Source organism: Mobula hypostoma, chromosome 17 (genome assembly GCF_963921235.1).
Source record: "Mobula hypostoma chromosome 17, sMobHyp1.1, whole genome shotgun sequence".
NCBI classification, from domain to species: Eukaryota; Metazoa; Chordata; class Chondrichthyes; order Myliobatiformes; family Myliobatidae; genus Mobula; species Mobula hypostoma.
Genome location: NC_086113.1, coordinates 57319373 through 57339949, shown reverse-complemented (window position 1 = coordinate 57339949; position 20577 = coordinate 57319373).

Sequence of the window (20577 nt, the reverse complement as noted above, 5' to 3'; positions counted from 1 at the left end):
CATAAATTGACTCAGCAGCAAATGGAGCAGAAACCTCATGGCTGGGATACACTGGATTCCTGTCACAACCATGGTGCTCATCTGCGAGAGCAAGCTGAGAAATTTGTCAGGCTCCAAGAGTTGGAATATTCCACAAGCTGTTATAAACAGCATAATTTCAAGGCACCGTTGGGAGTACAAACCACATCAGAGAGCTTACATCAGATTTTTCCATGAGTGAAGATTCCTCTTTCCATGGTGGTTTGTGTGTGAGAGGGGGAGGGGGAGACTTACAAGGGTAAGATTCCATAACAAACAAGATTAAAGACAAATAACCAGCTCTGGCTGGGAGTTTATTAACTTGTTGAGTTAGATGAGGCTAGCAAGCCTTGAGGAAATCTACTGGAAGATTGGGGAGGAAGGCGGAAGCGGATAGTGGCATTAATCCATGGCGATGCAATGACATTACCGTGGCTATATGACCTGCAGCTGGTGAGTACTGCATTTCCGTTAGTTTGGTGCAAGCTCAACTCTTTAGATTGACATTTGCACTTCTGGTTCGGCACACCAGGCACGGCTCTCAGAAGTCCCAGGAAATTTAAAGGAAATCAGAAGATAAAATCCTGAAATCCTGGTTGTATTCTGTGTATCTGTGTAGCTTCAGGACTGCATACGTTAGAATAAGGAACATAAGATACACCACACATACACACACACACACACACACACAGACACACACACACACACACACACACACGCACTCACTCACAATTAGCTGCATAAACTTGATTTCATGCAGTCCGAACACATCAAACTTTTCCCCTTTCTATTGATGTCTCTGGTGTACGATCCAATAAGATCCATAAATTTAGGGAATGAAAGATTAGGAAGTGTAGATGTTGGAAATTGGAAATAAAAATAGAAACATTCAGCAATTCAGGTAACATCTGCAGACTACAGTGTATTCCGGATGATTTTATTCCATGGAGCCAGAATTTGCAGGGTTCATTTTGTTACCTTTCAATAGTATTCATCAGTGTGCTGTATCTCCCCACCAGCCCCATTCATCAGTGTGCTGTATCTCCCCACTCATCAGTATGCTGTGTCTCCCCATTCATCAGTGTGTTGTATCTCCCCACCATCCCAATCCATCAGTGTGTTGTATCCCCCCATTCATCAGTGTGCTGTGTGCTGTGTCTCCCCATTCATCAGCTTGCTGTGTCCCCCCATTCATCAGTGTGTTTAATCCCCCATTCATCAGTTTGCTGCATCTCCCCCATTCATCAGTGTGCTATATCTCCCCATTCGTCAGTGTGCTGTGCCCCCATTCATCAGTGTGCTGTATCTCCACATTCATCAGTGTGCTGCATCTCCCCATTCATCAGTGTGCTGCATCCCCCCATTCATCAGAATGCCATATCCTGCCATTCATCAATCTGCAGTATCTCCCAATTTATCAGTGTGCTGTATCCCCACAATCATCAGTGTGCTGTATCTCCCCATTCATCAGTGTGCTATATCTCACCATTCATCTGTATGCTGTGTCTCCCCATTCATCAGTGTGCTGTATCTCGTCTTTCATCTCTGTGCTGTATCTCCAATTCATCATTGTGCTGTATCTATGCATTAATCAGTGTGCTGTGTCTCCCCACAAATCCCATTCATCAGTGTGCTGCATGTCCGTATTCATTGGTGTGCTGCATGTCTGATTCATCAGAGTGCTGCAAGTCCCCATTCATCAGTGTGCTGCATGTCCGCATTCATCGGTGTGCTGCATGTCCGATTCATCAGTGTGCTGCAAGTCCCCATTCATCAGTGTGCTGCATGTCCGCATTCATCAGTGTGATTCATCCCCTCATCATCAGTATACTGTATCTCCCCCTCACCCCATTCATCAGTGTGCTGTATCACACCATTCGTCTGTATGCTGTGTACCACATTCATCAGTGTGCTGTTTCTCCCCATTCCTCAGTGTGCTGTACCCCCCCAATCATCGGTGTGTGTAATCCCACCAGTCATCAGTGTGCAGTGTCTACCCATTCATAATTGTGGTGTATCTCCCCACCACACCCACTCAACAGTGTGCTGTATCCCCCCATCATTAGTGTGCTGTATCCCCCCCATCATCAGTGTGCTGTATCCCTCCATCATCAGAGTACTATATCTCCCGATCACCCCCATTCATCGGTGTGCTGTATCTCCCATTCATCAGTCTGCTGTATCTCCCCCATTCATCAGTGTACTGTATGCCCGATTCATCAGTGCACTCTATCTCCCATTCATCAGTCTGCTGTATCTCCCCACGACCCACATTCATCAGTGTGCAGTATCCTGCCATTCATCATTGTGCTGAATCTATGCATTAATCAGTGTGCTGTGTCTCCCCACAAATCCCATTCATCAGTGTGCTGTATCCCCCCATCATCAGTGTACTATATCTCCCGATCACCACCATTCATCGGTGTGCTGTATCTCCCATTCATCAGTCTGCTGTATCTCCCCCATTCATCAGTGTACTGTATGCCCGATTCATCAGTGCGCTCTGTCTCCCATTCATCAGTCTGCTGTATCTCCCCACGACCCACATTCATCAGTGTGCAGTATCCTGCCATTCATCAGTGGGCTGTATCTCCCCCATTCATCGGTTTAATGTATCCCCCACAACCCCATTCATCAGTGTGCTGTATCTCCCCATCATCAGTGTACTGTATCTCCCCATCACCCCATTCATCAGTGTGCTGCATGTCCACATTCATCAGTGTGCTGCATGTCCCCATTCATCAGTGTGCTGTATCCCCCCATCATCAGTGTACTGCATCTCCCCATCACCCCATTCATCAGTGTGCTGTATCTCACCATTCGTCTGCATGCTGTGTACCGCATTCATCAGTGTGCTATATGTCCCCATTCATCAGTGTGCTGTATGTCCTCTTTCATCTCTGTGCTGGATCTCCCATTAATCATTGTGCTGTATCTATGTATTAATCAGTGTGCTGTGTCTCCCCACAAATCCCATTCATCAGTGTGCTGCATGTCCCCATTCATCAGTGTGCTGCACGTCCCCATTCATCAGTGTGCTGCATGTCCCCATTCATCAGTGTGCTGTATCTCCTCTTTTATCTCTGTGCTGGATCTCACATTCATCATTCTGCTGTATCTATCCATTCACCAGTGTGCTGCATGCCCCCTTTCATCAGTGTGCTGTATCCCCCCATCATCAGTGTACTGTATCTCCCCATCACCTTGATTCATCAGTGTGCTGTATCTCACCATTCGTCTGTATGCTGTGTACCACATTCATCAGTGTGCTCTATGTCCCCATTCACCTCTGTGCTGTATCTCCCATTCATCAGTGTACTGTATCTCCTCTTTCATCTCTGTGCTGTACCTCCAATTCATCATTGTGCTGTAGATACTCATTAATCAGTGTGCTGTGTCTCCCCACAAATCCCATTCATCAGTGTGCTGCATGTCCCCATTCATCAGTGTGCTGCACGTCCCCATTCATCAGTGTGCTGCATGTCCCCGTTCATCAGTGTGCTGTATCTCCTCTTTCATCTCTGTGCTGTACCTCCAATTCATCATTGTGCTGTAGATACCCATTAATGTGTGCTGTATTTCCCCACAAATTCCATTCATCAGTGTGCTGCATGTCCCCATTCATCAGTGCTGTATGTCCCCATTCATCAGTGTGCTGCATGTCCCCTTACATCAGTGTGCTGTATCCCCCCATCATCAGTGTACTGTATCTCCCCATCACCTCGATTCATCAGTGTGCTGTATCTCACCATTCGTCTGTATGCTGTGTACCACATTCATCAGTGTGCTCTATGTCCCCATTCACCTCTGTGCTTTATCTCCCATTCATCAGTGTACTGTATCTCCTCTTTCATCTCTGTGCTGTATCTCCCATTCATCATTGTGCTGTAGATACTCATTAATCAGTGTGCTGTATTTCCCCAAAAATCCCATTCATCAGTGAGCTGAATGTCCCCATTCATCAGTCTGCTGCGTTTCCCCATTCATCAGTGTGCCGTCTCTCTCATCATCAGTGTGCTGCATCTCCCATTGATCATTGTGCTGTATCTATCCATTCATCAGTGTGCTGCATGTCCACATTCATCAGTGTGATTCATCCCCTCATCATCAGTATACTGCATCTTCCCATCACCCCATTCATCATGTGCTGTATCTCACCATTCGTCTGCATGCTGTGTACCACATTTATCAGTGTGCTATATGTCCCCATTCATCAGTGTGCTGTATGTCCTCTTTCATCTCTGTGCTGGATCTCCCATTAATCATTGTGCTGTATCTATGCATTAATCAGTGTGCTGTGTCTCCCCACAAATCCCATTCATCAGTGTGCTGCATGTCCCCATTCATCAGTGTGCTGCATGTCCCCATTCATCAGTGTGCTGCACGTCCCCATTCATCAGTGTGCTGCATGTACCCATTCATCAGTGTGCTGCATGTCCCCATTAATCAGTGTGCTGCATGTCACCATTCATCAGCATGCTGTATCTCTCATCATCAGTGTGCTGTATCTCCTCTTTCATCTCTGTGCTGGATCTCCCATAAATCATTGTGCTGTATCTATCCATTCATCCGTGTGCTGCACGTCCCCATTCATCAGTGTGCTGTATCCCCCCATCATCAGTGTACTGTATCTCCCCATCGCCCCCATTCATCAGTGTGCTGTATCTCACCATTCGTCTGTATGCAGTGCACCACATTCATCAGTATGCTGTATGTCCCCATTCATCTGTGTGCAGTATCTCCCGATTCATCAGTGTGCTCTATCTCCTCTTTCCACTCCGTGTTGTCTCTCCCTTTCATCATTGTGCTCTAGCTACCGATTAATCAGTGTGCTATGTCTCCCCACAAATCCCATTCATCAGTGTGCTGCATATCCCCATTCATCAGTGTGCTGCATGTCCCATTCGTCATTGTGCTGTATCTACCCATTCATCAATGTGCTGTGTCTCCCCACAAATCCCATTCCTCAGTGCGCTGCATGTCCCCATTCATCAGTGTGCTGCATGTCCCCATTCATTGGTGTGCTGTATCTCCCATTCATAAAGTCTGCTGTATCGCCCCCATTCATCAGTGTACTGTATGCCCGATTCATCAGTGCGCTCTATCTCACATTCATCAGTCCGCTGTATCTGCCCACGACCCACATTCATCAGTGTGCAGTATCCTGCCATTCATCAGTGTGCTGTATCTCCCCCATTCATCGGTTTAATGTATCCCCCACAACCCCATTCATCAGTGTGCTGTATCTCCCCATCATCAGTGTACTGTATCTCCCCATCACCCCATTCATCAGTGTGCTGTATCTCACCATTCATCTGTATGCTGTGTATCACATTTATCAGTGTGCTGTATGTCCCCATTCATCAATGCGCTGTATCTCCTCTTTCATCTCTGTGCTGTATCTCCCCACAAATCCCTTTCATCAGTGTGCTGCGTGTCCCCATTCATTAGTGTGCTGCAGGTCCCCTTTCATCAGTGTGCTGCATTTCCCTATTCATCAGTGTGCTGAATGTCCCCATTCAACAGTGTGCTGTATGTCCCCATTCATCAGTGTGCTTTATCTCCTCTTTCATCTCTGTGCTGTATATCCTATTCATCATTGTGCTGTAGATACCCGTTAATCAGTGTGCTGTATTTCCCCACAAATCCCATTCATCAGTGTGCTGCATGTCCCCATTCATCAGTGTGCTGCATGTCCCCTTTCATCAGTGTGCTGTATCCCCCCATCATCAGTGTACTGTATCTCCCTATCACCCCGATTCATCGGTGTGCTGTATCTCACCATTCGTCTGTATGCTGTGTACCACATTCATCAGTGTACTCTGTGTCCCCATTCATCTGTGTGCTGTATCTCCTCTTTCATCTCTGTGCTGGATCTCCCATTAATCATTGTGCTGTATCTATCCATTCATCCATGTGTTGCACGTCCCCATTCATCAGTGTGCTGCACGTCTCCATTCATCAGTGTGCTGCATGTCCCCATTCATCCGTGTGCTGCATGTCCCCATTCATCCGTGTGCTGCATGTCCCCATTCATCAGTGTGCTATATCTCACCATTCGTCTGTATTCTGTATCTCCCCATTCATCAGTGTGCTGTATCTCGTCTTTCATCTCTGTGCTGTATCTCCAATTCATCATTGTGCTGTATCTATGCATTAATCAGTGTGCTGTGTCTCCCCACAAATCCCATTCATCAGTGTGCTGCATGTCCCCATTCATCAGTGTGCTGCATGTCCGCATTCATTGGTGTGCTGCATGTCCGATTCATCAGTGTGCTGCATGTCCGATTCATCAGTGTGCTGCATGTCCCCATTCATCAGTGTGCTGCATGTCCCGTTCATCAGTGTGCTGTATCCCCCCATCATCAGTGTACTGTATCTCCCCATCACCCCCATTCATCAGTGTGCTGTATCTCACCACTCGTCGGTATGCTGTGTACCACATTCATCAGTGTCCTTTATGTCCCCATTCATCTGTGTGCTGTACCTCCTCTTTCATCTCTGTGCTATATCTCCCATTCATCATTGTGCTGTATCTCTCCATTCATCAATGTGCTGTATCTCCCCATTCATCAGTGTGCTGTATCCCCCATCATCAGTGTACTATATCTTCCCAGCACACCCATTCATCAGTGTGCTATATCTCACCATTCGTCTGTATGCTGTGTCTCCCCATTCATCAGTGTGCTGTATCTCGTCTTTCATCTCTGTGCTGTATCTCCAATTCATCATTGTGCTGTATCTATGCATTAATCAGTGTGCTGTGTCTCCCCACAAATCCCATTCGTCAGTGTGCTGCATGTCCCCATTCATCAGCGTGCTGCATGTCCACATTCATCAGTGTGCTGCATGTCCCAATTCATCAGTGTGCTGCATGTCCACATTCATCAGTGTGCTGCATGTCCCAATTCATCAGTGTGCTCTATGTCCACATTCATCAGCGTGATTCATCCCCTCATCGTCAGTATACTGCATCTCCCCATCACCCCATTCATCAGTGTGCTGTATCACACCATTCGTCTGTATGCTGTGTACCACATTCATCAGTGTGCTGTTTCTCCCCATTCCTCAGTGTGCTGTGTCCCCCCAATCATCAGTGTGTGTAATCCCACCAGTCATCAGTGTGCAGTGTCTACCCATTCATAATTGTGGTGTATCTCCCCACCACACCCACTCAACAGTGTGTTGTATAGCCCCATTCATCAGTGTGCTTTATCCCCCCATCATCAGTGTACTATATCTCCCAATCACCCCCATTCATCAGTGTGCTGTATCTCACCATTCGTCTGTATGCTGGGTACAACATTCATCAGGGTGCTGTATGTCCCCATTCATCTGTGCGCTCTATCTCCTCTTTCATCTCTGTGCTGTATCTCCCATTCATCATTGTGCTGTATCTACCCATTAATCAGTGTGCTGTGTCTCCCCACAAATCCCATTCATCAGTGTGTTGCATATCCCCATTCTGTGTGCTGCATGTCCCCATTCATCAGTTTGCTGCATGTTCCCATTCACCCGTGTGCTGCACGTCCCCATTCATCAGTGTGCTATATCGCTCCATCATCAGTGTACTATATCTCCACAGCACACCCATTCATCAGTGTGCTGCATGTCCACATTCATCAGTGTGCTGCATTTCCCCATTCAGCAGTGTGCTGCATTTCCCCATTCATCAGTGTGCTGCATGTCCCCATTCATCAGCGTGCTGCATGTCCGCATTCATCAGTGTGCTGCATGTCCCCATTCATCAGCGTGCTGCATGTCCGCATTCATCAGTGTGCTGCATGTCCGCATGCATCAGTGTGATTCATCCCCTCATCATCAGTACACTGCATCTCCCCATCACCCCATTCATCAGTGTGCTGTATCTCACCATTCGTCTGTATGCTGTGTACCACATTCATCAGTGTGCTGTATCTCGTCTTTCATCTCTGTGTTGTATCTCCAATTCATCACTGTGCTGTATCTATGCATTAATCAGTGTGCTGTGTCTCCCCACAAATCCCATTCATCAGTGTGCTGCATGTCCACATTCATCAGTGTGCTGCACGTCCCCATTCATCAGTGTGCTGCATGTCCCCATTCATCAGTGTGCTTCATTTCCCCATTCATCAGCGTGCTGCATATCCCCATTCGTCAGTGTGCTGCATGTCCCAATTCATCAGTGTGCTGTATGTCCGCATTCATCAGTGTGCTGTTTCTCCCCTTTCCTCAGTGTGCTGTGCCCCCCAATCATCAGTGTGTGTAATCCCACCAGTCATCAGTGTGCAGTGTCTACTCATTCATAATTGTGGTGTATGTCCCCACCACACCCACTCAACAGTGTTTTGTATAGCCCCATTCATCAGTGTGCTGCATCCCCCCATCATCAGTGTACTATATCTCCCCATCACCCCCATTCATCAGTGTGCTGTATCTCACCATTCGTCTGTATGCTGGGTACAACATTCATCAGTGTGCTGTATGTCCCCGTTCATCTGTGTGCTCTATCTCCCCATCCATCAGTGTATTGTATCTCCTCTTTCATCTCTGTGCTGTATCTCCCATTCATCATTGTGCGGTATCTTCCCATTAATCAGTGTGCTGTGTCTCCCCACAAATCCCATTCATCAGTGTGCAGCATGTCCCCATTCATCAGTGTGCTGGATGTTCCCATTCAACAGTGTGCTGCATATCCGCATTTATCAGGGTGCTGCATGTCTCCATTCATCTGTGTGCTGCATGTCCCCATTCATCAGTGTGATGCATCTCCCATCATCAGTATACAGACTCTCCCCATCACCCCTTTCATCAGTGTGCTGCATCTCACCATTCGTCAGTATGCTGTGTACCACATTCATCAGTGTGCTGTATGTCCCCATTCATGAGAGTGCTCTATCTCCTCTTACATCTCTGTGCTGTATCTCCCATTGATCATTGTGCTGTTTCTATCTATTAATCGGTGTGCTGTGTTTCCCCACAAAACCCATTCATCAGTGTGCTGCATGTCCCATTCGTCAGTGTGCTGCATTTCCCCATTCATCAGGGTGCTGCATGTCCCATTCATCAGGGTGCTGCATGTCCCCATTAATCATTGTGCTGCATATCCCCATTCATCAGTGTGCTGCATGTCCCATTCGTCAGTGTGCTGCATTTCCCCATTCATCAGTGTGCTGAATGTCCCCATTCATCAGTGTGCTCTACCTCCTCTTTCATCTCTGTGCTGTATCTCCCATTGATCATTGTGCTGTTTCTATCTATTAATCGGTGTGCTATGTCTCCCCACAAAACCCATTCATCAGTGCGCTGCATGTTCCCATTCATCAGTGTGCTGCATGTCCCATTCGTCAGTGTGCTGCATGTCCCCATTCATCAGTGTGCTGCATATCCCCATTCATCAGTGCACTGCATGTCCTCATTCACCAGTGTGCATCGTCCCCATTCATCAGTGTGCTGCATGTCCCCATTCATCAGTGTGTTGTATGTCCCTATACATCAGTGTGCTGTATAACCTCTTTCATCTCTGTGCTGTATCTCCCATTCATCATTGTGCTTCCTCTAGATATTAATCAGTGTGCTGTATTTCCCCACAAATCCCATTCATCAGTGTACTACATGTCCCCATTCAACAGTGTGCTGCATGTCCACATTCATCAGTGTGCTGCATGTCCCCATTCATCAGTGTGCTGCATGTCCCCATTCATCAGCGTGCTGTATCCCCCCATCATCAGCGTGCTGCATGTCCACATTCATCAGTGTGCTGTTTCTCCCCATTCTTCAGTGTGCTGTGCCCCCCCCAATCATCAGTGTGCTGTATCCCCCCATCATCAGTGTACTATATCTCCCGATCACCCCCATTCATCGGTGTGCTGTATCTCCCATTCATCAGTCTGCTGTATCTCCCCCATTCATCAGTGTACTGTATGCCCGATTCATCAGTGCGCTCTGTCTCCCATTCATCAGTCTGCTGTATCTCCCCACGACCCACATTCATCAGTGGGCTGTATCTCCCCATCATCAGTGTACTGTATCTCCCCAACACCCCGATTCATCAGTGTGCTGCACGTCCCCATTCATCAGTGTGCTGCATGTCCCCATTCATCAGAGTGCTGTATCTCCTCTTTCATCTCTGTGCTGGATCTCACATTCATCATTTTGCTGTATCTATCCATTCACCAGTGTGCTGCATGTCCCCTTTCATCAGTGTGCTGTATCCCCCCATCATCAGTGTACTGTATCTCCCCATCACCTCGATTCATCAGTGTGCTGTATCCCACCATTCATCTGTATGCTGTGTACCACATTCATCAGTGTGCTCTATGTCCCCATTCACCTCTGTGCTGTATCTCCCATTCATCAGTGTACTTTATCTCCTCTTTCATCTCTGTGCTGTACCTCCAATTCATCATTGTGCTGTAGATACCCATTAATGTGTGCTGTATTTCCCCACAAATCCCATTCATCAGTGTGCTGCATGTCCCCATTCATCAGTGCTGTATGTCCCCATTCATCAGTGTGCTGCATGTCCCCTTACATCAGTGTGCTGTATCCCCCCATCATCAGTGTACTGTATCTCCCCATCACCCTCATTCATCAGTGTGCTGTATCTCGCCACTCGTCGGTATGCTGTGTACCACATTCATCAGTGTCCTCTATGTCCCCATTCATCAGTGTGCTGTATCTCTCATCATCAGTGTGCTGTATCTCACCATTCGTCTGTATGCTGGGTACAACATTCATCAGTGTGCTGTATGTCCCCTTTCATCTGTGTGCTCTATCTCCCCATCCATCAGTGTACTGTATCTCCTCTTTCATCTCTGTGCTGTATCTCCCATTCATCATTGTGCTGTATCTTCCCATTAATCAGTGTGCTGTGTCTCCCCACAAATCCCATTCATCAGTGTGCAGCATGTCCCCATTCATCAGTGTGCTGGATGTTCCCATTCAACAGTGTGCTGCATATCCGCATTTATCAGGGTGCTGCATGTTCCATTCATCAGGGTGCTGCATGTCCCCATTAATCATTGTGCTGCATATCCCCATTCATCTGTGTGCTGCATGTCCCATTCGTCAGTGTGCTGCATTTCCCCATTCATCAGTGTGCTCTACCTCCTCTTTCATCTCTGTGCTGTATCTCCCATTGATCATTATGCTGTTTCTATCTATTAATCGGTGTGCTGTGTCTCCCCACAAAACCCATTCATCAGTGTGCTGCATGTCCCCATTCATCAGTGCACTGCATGTCCCATTCATCAGTGTGCTGCATGTCCCCATTCATCAGTGTGCTGCATGTCCCCATTCATCAGTGCACTGCATGTCCCCATTCACCAGTGTGCATCGTCCCCATTCATCAGTGTGCTGCATGTCCCCATTCATCAGTGTGTTGTATGTCCCTATGCATCAGTGTGCTGTATAACCTCTTTCATCTCTGTGCTGTATCTCCCATTCATCATTGTGCTGCCTCTAGATATTAATCAGTGTGCTGAATTTCCCCACAAATCCCATTCATCAGTGTACTACATGTCCCCATTCAACAGTGTGCTGCATGTCCACATTCATCAGTGTGCTGCATGTCCCCATTCATCAGTGTGCTGCATGTCCCCATTCATCAGCGTGCTGCATGTCCCAATTCATCAGTGTGCTGCATGTCTGCATTCATCAGTGTGATTCATCCCCTCATCATCAGTATACTGTATCTCCCCCTCACCCCATTCATCAATGTGCTGTATCACACCATTCATCTGTATGCTGTGTACCACATTCATCGCTGCGCTGTTTCTCCCCATTCCTCAGTGTGCTGTGCCCCCCCAATCATCAGTGTGTGTAATCCCACCAGTTATCAGTGTGCAGTGTCTACCCATTCATTATTGTGGTGTATCTCCCCACCACACCCACTCAACAGTGTGTTGTATAGCCCCATTCATCAGTGTGCTGTATCCCCCCATCATCAGTGTGCTGTATCCCCCCATCACCAGTGTGCTGTATCCCCCCATGATCAGAGTACTATATCTCCCGATCACCCCCATTCATCGATGTGCTGTATCTCCCATACATCAGTCTGCTGTATCTCCCCCATTCATCAGAGTACTGTATGCCCGATTCATCGGTGCGCTCTATCTCCCATTCATCAGTCTGCTGTATCTCCCCAGGACCCACATTCATCAGTGTGCAGTATCCTGCCATTCATCATTGTGCTGAATCTATGCATTAATCAGTGTGATGTGTCTCCCCACAAATCCCATTCATCAGTGTGCTGCATGTCCGCATTCGTCAGCGTCCTGCATGTCCGCATTCGTCAGCGTCCTGCATGTCCGCATTCGTCAGCGTCCTGCATGTCCCCATTCATCAGCGTGCTGCATGTCCGCATTCGTCAGTGTGATTCATCCGCTCATCATCAGTATACTGCATCTCCCCATCACCCCATTCATCAGTGTGCTGTATGCTGTGTACCACGTTCATCAGTGTGCTGTTTCTCCCCATTCTTCAGTGTGCTGTGCCCCCCCAATCATCAGTGTGTGTAATCCCACATTCATCAGTGTGCTGTTTCTCCCCATTCATCAGTGTGCTGTATCCTCCCATCATCAGTGTACTATATCTCCCAATCACCCCCATTCATCGGTGTGCTGTATCTCCCATTCATCAGTCTGCTGTATCTCCCCCATTCATCAGTGTACTGTATGCCCGATTCATCAGTGCGCTCTGTCTCCCATTCATCAGTCTGCTGTATCTCCCCACGACCCACATTCATCAGTGGGCTGTATCTCCCCATCATCAGTGTACTGTATCTCCCCATCACCCCGATTCATCAGTGTGCTGCACGTCCCCATTCATCAGTGTGCTGCATGTCCCCGTTCATCAGTGTGCTGTATCTCCTCTTTCATCTCTGTGCTGGATCTCACATTCATCATTCTGCTGTATCTATCCATTCACCAGTGTGCTGCATGTCCCCTTTCATCAGTGTGCTGTATCCCCCCATCATCAGTGTACTGTATCTCCCCATCACCTCGATTCATCAGTGTGCTGTATCTCACCATTCGTCTGTATGCTGTGTACCACATTCATCAGTGTGCTCTATGTCCCCATTCACCTCTGTGCTGTATCTCCCATTCATCAGTGTACTGTATCTCGTCTTTCATCTCTGTGCTGTACCTCCAATTCATCATTGTGCTGTAGATACCCATTAACGTGTGCTGTATTTCCCCACAAATTCCATTCATCAGTGTGCTGCATGTCCCCATTCATCAGTGCTGTATGTCCCCATTCATCAGTGTGCTGCATGTCCCCGTTCATCAGTGTGCTGTATTTCCTCTTTCATCTCTGTGCTGGATCTCACATTCATCATTCTGCTGTATCTATCCATTCACCAGTGTGCTGCATGTCCCCTTTCATCAGTGTGCTGTATCCCCCCATCATCAGTGTACTGTATCTCCCCATCACCTCGATTCATCAGTGTGCTGTATCTCACCATTCGTCTGTATGCTGTGTACCACATTCATCAGTGTGCTTTATGTCCCCATTCACCTCTGTGCTGTATCTCCCATTCATCAGTGTACTGTATCTCCTCTTTCATCTCTGTGCTGTACCTCCAATTCATCATTGTGCTGTAGATACCCATTAATGTGTGCTGTATTTCCCCACAAATTCCATTCATCAGTGTGCTGCATGTCCCCATTCATCAGTGCTGTATGTCCCCATTCATCAGTGTGCTGCATGTCCCCTTACATCAGTGTGCTGTATCCCCCCATCATCAGTGTACTGTATCTCCCCATCACCCTCATTCATCAGTGTGCTGTATCTCACCACTCGTCGGTATGCTGTGTACCACATTCATCAGTGTCCTCTATGTCCCCATTCATCAGTGTGCTGTATCTCCTCTTTCATCTCTGTGCTGTATCTCCCATTCATCATCGTGCTGTAGATACTCATTAATCAGTGTGCTGTATTTCCCCAAAAATCCCATTCATTAGTGAGCTGCATGTCCCTATTGATCAGTGTACTGCATATCCCCATTCCTCAGTCTGCTGCGTTTCCCCATTCATCAGTGTGCTGTCTCTCTCATCATCAGTGTGCTGTATCTTACCATTCGTCTGTATGCTGGGTACAACATTCATCAGTGTGCTGTATGTCCCCGTTCATCTGTGTGCTCTATCTCCCCATCCATCAGTGTACTGTATCTCCTCTTTCATCTCTGTGCTGTATCTCCCATTCATCATTGTGCTGTATCTTCCCATTAATCAGTGTGCTCTGTCTCCCCACAAATCCCATTCATCAGTGTGCAGCATGTCCCCATTCAGCAGTGTGCTGGATGTTCCCATTCAACAGTGTGCTGCATATCCGCATTTATCAGGGTGCTGCATGTCTCCATTCATCTGTGTGCTGCATGTCCCCATTCATCAGTGTGATGCATCTCACCATTCATCAGTATGCTGTGTACCACATTCATCAGTGTGCTGTATGTCCCCATTCATGAGAGTGCTCTTTCTCCTCTTACATCTCTGTGCTGTATCTCCCATTGATCATTGTGCTGTTTCTATCTGTTAATCGGTGTGCTGTGTCTCCCCACAAAACCCATTCATCAGTGTGCTGCATGTTCCCATTCATCAGTGTGCTGCATGTCCCATTCGTCAGTGTGCTGCATTTGCCCATTCATCAGGGTGCTGCATGTCCCATTCATCAGGGTGCTGCATGTCCCATTCATCAGGTTGCTGCATGTCCCCATTAATCATTGTGCTGCATATCCCCATTCATCAGTGTGCTGCATGTCCCATTCGTCAGTGTGCTGCATTTCCCCATTCATCAGTGTGCTGAATGTCCCCATTCATCAGTGTGCTCTACCTCCTCTTTCATCTCTGTGCTGTATCTCCCATTGATCATTGTGCTGTTTCTATCTATTATTCGGTGTGCTGTGTCTCCCCACAAAACCCATTCATCAGTGCGCTGCATGTTCCCATTTATCAGTGTGCTGCATGTCCCATTCGTCAGTGTGCTGCATGTCCCCATTCATCAGTGCACTGCATGTCCCATTCATCAGTGTGCTGCATGTCCCCATTCATCAGTGCACTGCATGTCCCCATTCACCAGTGTGCATCGTCCCCATTCATCAGTGTGCTGCATGTCCCCATTCATCAGTGTGTTGTATGTCCCTATACATCAGTGTGCTGTATAAACTCTTTCATCTCTGTGCTGTATCTCCCATTCATCATTGTGCTGCCTCTAGATATTAATCAGTGTGCTGTATTTCCCCACAAATCCCATTCATCAGTGTACTACATGTCCCCATTCAACAGTGTGCTGCATGTCCACATTCATCCGTGTGCTTCATGTCCCCATTCATCAGTGTGCTGCATGTCCCAATTCATAGGTGTGCTGCATGTCCCCATTCATCAGCGTGTTGCATGTCCACATTCATCAGTGTGCTTCATGTCCCCATTCATCAGTGTGCTGCATGTCCCAATTCATCAGTGTGCTGCATGTCCCAATTCATCAGTGTGCTGCATGTCCCCATTCATCAGTGCACTGCATGTCCCCATTCACCAGTGTGCATCGTCCCCATTCATCAGTGTGCTGCATGTCCCCATTCATCAGTGTGTTGTATGTCCCTATACATCAGTGTGCTGTATAACCTCTTTCATCTCTGTGCTGTATCTCCCATTCATCATTGTGCTGCCTCTAGATATTGATCAGTGTGCTGTATTTCCCCACAAATCCCATTCATCAGTGTACTACATGTCCCCATTCAACAGTGTGCTGCATGTCCACATTCATCCGTGTGCTACATGTCCCCATTCATCAGTGTGCTGCATGTCCCAATTCATAGGTGTGCTGCATGTCCCCATTCATCAGCGTGTTGCATGTCCACATTCATCAGTGTGCTTCATGTCCCCATTCATCAGTGTGCTGCATGTCCCAATTCATCAGTGTGCTGCATGTCCGCATTCATCAGTGTGATTCATCCCCTCATCATCAGTATACTGTATCTCCCCCTCACCCCATTCATCAGTGTGCTGTATCACACCATTCGTCTGTATGCTGTGTACCACATTCATCGCTGCGCTGTTTCTCCCCATTCCTCAGTGTGCTGTGCCCCCCCAATCATCAGTGTGTGTAATCCCACCAGTTATCAGTGTGCAGTGTCTACCCATTCATTATTGTGGTGTATCTCCCCACTACACCCACTCAACAGTGTGCTGTATAGCCCCATTCATCAGTGTGCTGTATCCCCCCATCATCAGTGTACTGTATCTCCCCATCACTCCATTCATCAGTGTGCTGTATCTCACCATTCATCTGTATGCTGTGTATCACATTCATCAGTGTGCTGTATGCCCCCATACATCAGTGTGCTGTATCTCCTCTTTCATCTCTGTGCTGTATCTCCCATTCATCATTGTGCTGTTTCTATCTATTAATCGGTGTGCTGTGTTTCCCCACAAAACCCATTCATCAGTGTGCTGCATGTCCCCATTCATCAGTGTGCTGCATGTCCCCATTCATCAGTGTGCTGCATGTCCCCATTCATCAGTGTGCTCTACCTCCACTTTCATCTCTGTGCTGTATCTCCCATTGATCATTGTGCTGTTTCTATCTATTATTTGGTGTGCTGTGTCTCCCCACAAAACCCATTCATCAGTGCGCTGCATGTTCCCATTTATCAGTGTGCTGCATGTCCCCATTCATCAGTGCACTGCATGTCCCATTCATCAGTGTGCTGCATGTCCCCATTCATCAGTGCACTGCATGTCCCCATTCACCAGTGTGCATCGTCCCCATTCATCAGTGTGCTGCATGTCCCCATTCATCAGTGTGTTGTATGTCCCTATACATCAGTGTGCTGTATAACCTCTTTCATCTCTGTGCTGTATCTCCCATTCATCATTGTGCTGCCTCTAGATATTAATCAGTGTGCTGTATTTCCCCACAAATCCCATTCATCAGTGTACTACATGTCCCCATTCAACAGTGTGCTGCATGTCCACATTCATCCGTGTGCTTCATGTCCCCATTAATCAGTGTGCTGCATGTCCCAATTCATCAGTGTGCTGCATGTCCCCATTCATCAGCGTGTTGCATGTCCACATTCATCAGTGTGCTTCATGTCCCCATTCATCAGTGTGATTCATCCCCTCATCATCAGTACACTGCATCTCCCCATCACCCCATTCATCAGTGTGCTGTATCTCACCATTCGTCTGTATGCTGTGTACCACATTCCTCAGTGTGCTGTGCCCCCCAATAATCAGTGTGTGTAATCCCACCAGTCATCAGTGTGCAGTGTCTACCCATTCATAATTGTGGTGTATCTCCCCACCACACCCACTCAACAGTGTGTTGTATAGCCCCATTCATCAGTGTGCTGCATCCCCCCATCATCAGAGTACTATATCTCGCGATCACCCCCATTCGTCATTCTGCTGTATCTACCCATTCATCAATGTGCTGTGTCTCCCCACAAATCCCATTCCTCAGTGTGCTGCATGTCCCCATTCATTGGGTGCTGTATCCCCCCCCCATCATCAGTGCACTGTATCTCCCCATTACCCCGATTTATCAGTGTGCTGTACCTCACCATTCGTCCGTATGCTGTGCACCACATTCATTAGTATGCTGTATGTCCCCATTCATCTGTGTGCTGTATCTACTGATTAATCAGTGTGCTGTGTTTCCCACAAATCCCATTCATCAGTGTGCTGCATGCCCCATTCATCATTGTGCTGTATCTATCCATTCATCAATGTGCTGTGTCTCCCCACAAATCCCATTCCTCAGTGCGCTGCATGTCCCCATTCATCAGTGTGCTGCATGTCCCCATTCATTGGTGTGCTGTATCTCCCATTCATAAAGTCTGCTGTATCTCCCCCATTCATCCAGTGTACTGTATGCCCGATTCATCAGTGCGCTCTATCTCACATTCATCAGTCCGCTGTATCTGCCCACGACCCACATTCATCAGTGTGCAGTATCCTGCCATTCATCATTGTGCTGTATCTCCCCCATTCATCGGTTTAATGTATCCCCCACAACCCCATTCATCAGTGTGCTGTATCACCCCATCATCAGTGTACTGTATCTCCCCATCACCCCATTCATCAGTGTGCTGTATCTCACCATTTATCTGTATGCTGTGTATCACATTCATCAGTGTGCTTTATCTCCTCTTTCATCTCTGTGCTGTATATCCCATTCATCATTGTGCTGTAGATACCCGTTAATCAGTGTGCTGTATTTCCCCACAAATCCCATTCATCAGTGTGCTCCATGTCCCATTCATCAGTGTGCTGTTTCTCTCATCATCAGTGTGCTGTATATCCATTTTCATCTCTGTGCTGGATCTCCCATTGATCATTGTGCTGTAGCTATCCATTCATCAGTGTGCTGCACGTCCCCATTCATCATTGTGCTGCATGTCCCCATTCGTCAGTGTGCTGTATCCCACCATCATCAGTGTACTGTATCTCCCCATGACCCCGATTCATCAGTCTACTGCATGTCCCCTTTCATCAGTGTGCTGCATGTCCCCATTCATCAGTATGCTGCATGTCCCCATTCAGCAGTGTGCTGCATGTCCCCTTTCATCAGTGTGCTGTATCCCCCCATCATCAGTGTACTTTATCTCCCCATCAGCCCGATTCATCGGTGTGCTGTATCTCACCATTCGTCTGTATACTGTGTACCACATTCATCAGTGTGCTGTATCTCCTCTTTCATCTCTGTGCTGGATCACCCATTAATCATTGTGCTGTATCTATTCATTCATCCGTGTGCTGCACGTCCCCATTCATCAGTGTGCTGCATGTCTCCATTCATCAGTGTGCTGCATGTCCCCATTCATCCGTGTGCTGCATGTCCCCATTCATCAGTGTGCTGTATCCCCCATCATCAGTGTACTATATCTTCCCAGCACACCCATTCATCAGTGTGCTATATCTCACCATTCGTCTGTATGCTGTATCTCCCCATTCATCAGTGTGCTGTATCTCCTCTTTCATCTCTGTGCTGGATCTCACATTCATCATTCTGCTGTATCTATCCATTCACCAGTGTGCTGCATGTCCCCTTTCATCAGTGTGCTGTATCCCATTCATCAGTGTACTGTATCTCCCCATCACCTCGATTCATCAGTGTGCTGTATCTCACCATTCGTCTGTATGCTGTGTACCACATTCATCAGTGTGCTCTATGTCCCCATTCACCTCTGTGCTGTATCTCCCATTCATCAGTGTACTGTATCTCCTCTTTCATCTCTGTGCTGTACCTCCAATTCATAATTGTGCTGTAGATACCCATTAATGTGTGCTGTATTTCCCCACAAATTCCATTCATCAGTGTGCTGCATGTCCCCATTCATCAGCGCTGTATGTCTCCATTCATCAGTGTGCTGCATGTCCCCGTTCATCAGTGTGCTGTATTTCCTCTTTCATCTCTGTGCTGGATCTCACATTCATCATTCTGCTGTATCTATCCATTCACCAGTGTGCTGCATGTCCCCTTTCATCAGTGTGCTGTATCCCCCCATCATCAGTGTACTGTATCTCCCCATCACCTCGATTCATCAGTGTGCTGTATCTCACCATTCGTCTGTATGCTGTGTACCACATTCATCAGTGTGCTTTATGTCCCCATTCACCTCTGTGCTGTATCTCCCATTCATCAGTGTACTGTATCTCCTCTTTCATCTCTGTGCTGTACCTCCAATTCATCATTGTGCTGTAGATACCCATTAATGTGTGCTGTATTTCCCACAAATTCCATTCATCAGTGTGCTGCATGTCCCCATTCATCAGTGCTGTATGTCCCCATTCATCAGTGTGCTGCATGTCCCCTTACATCAGTGTGCTGTATCCCCCCATCATCAGTGTACTGTATCTCCCCATCACCCTCATTCATCAGTGTGCTGTATCTCACCACTCGTCGGTATGCTGTGTACCACATTCATCAGTGTCCTCTATGTCCCCATTCATCAGTGTGCTGTATCTCCTCTTTCATCTCTGTGCTGTATCTCCCATTCATCATTGTGCTGTAGATACTCATTAATCAGTGTGCTGTATTTCCCCAAAAATCCCATTCATTAGTGAGCTGCATGTCCCTATTGATCAGTGTACTGCATATCCCCATTCCTCAGTCTGCTGCGTTTCCCCATTCATCAGTGTGCTGTCTCTCTCATCATCAGTGTGCTGTATCTTACCATTCGTCTGTATGCTGGGTACAACATTCATCAGTGTGCAGCATGTCCCCATTCAGCAGTGTGCTGGATGTTCCCATTCAACAGTGTGCTGCATATCCGCATTTATCAGGGTGCTGCATGTCTCCATTCATCTGTGTGCTGCATCTCCCCATTCATCAGTGTGATGCATCTCACCATTCATCAGTATGCTATGTACCACATTCATCAGTGTGCTGCATGTCCCCATTCATGAGAGTGCTCTTTCTCCTCTTACATCTCTGTGCTGTATCTCCCATTGATCATTGTGCTGTTTCTATCTATTAATCGGTGTGCTGTGTCTCCCCACAAAACCCATTCATCAGTGTGCTGCATGTTCCCATTCATCAGTGTGCTGCATGTCCCATTCGTCAGTGTGCTGC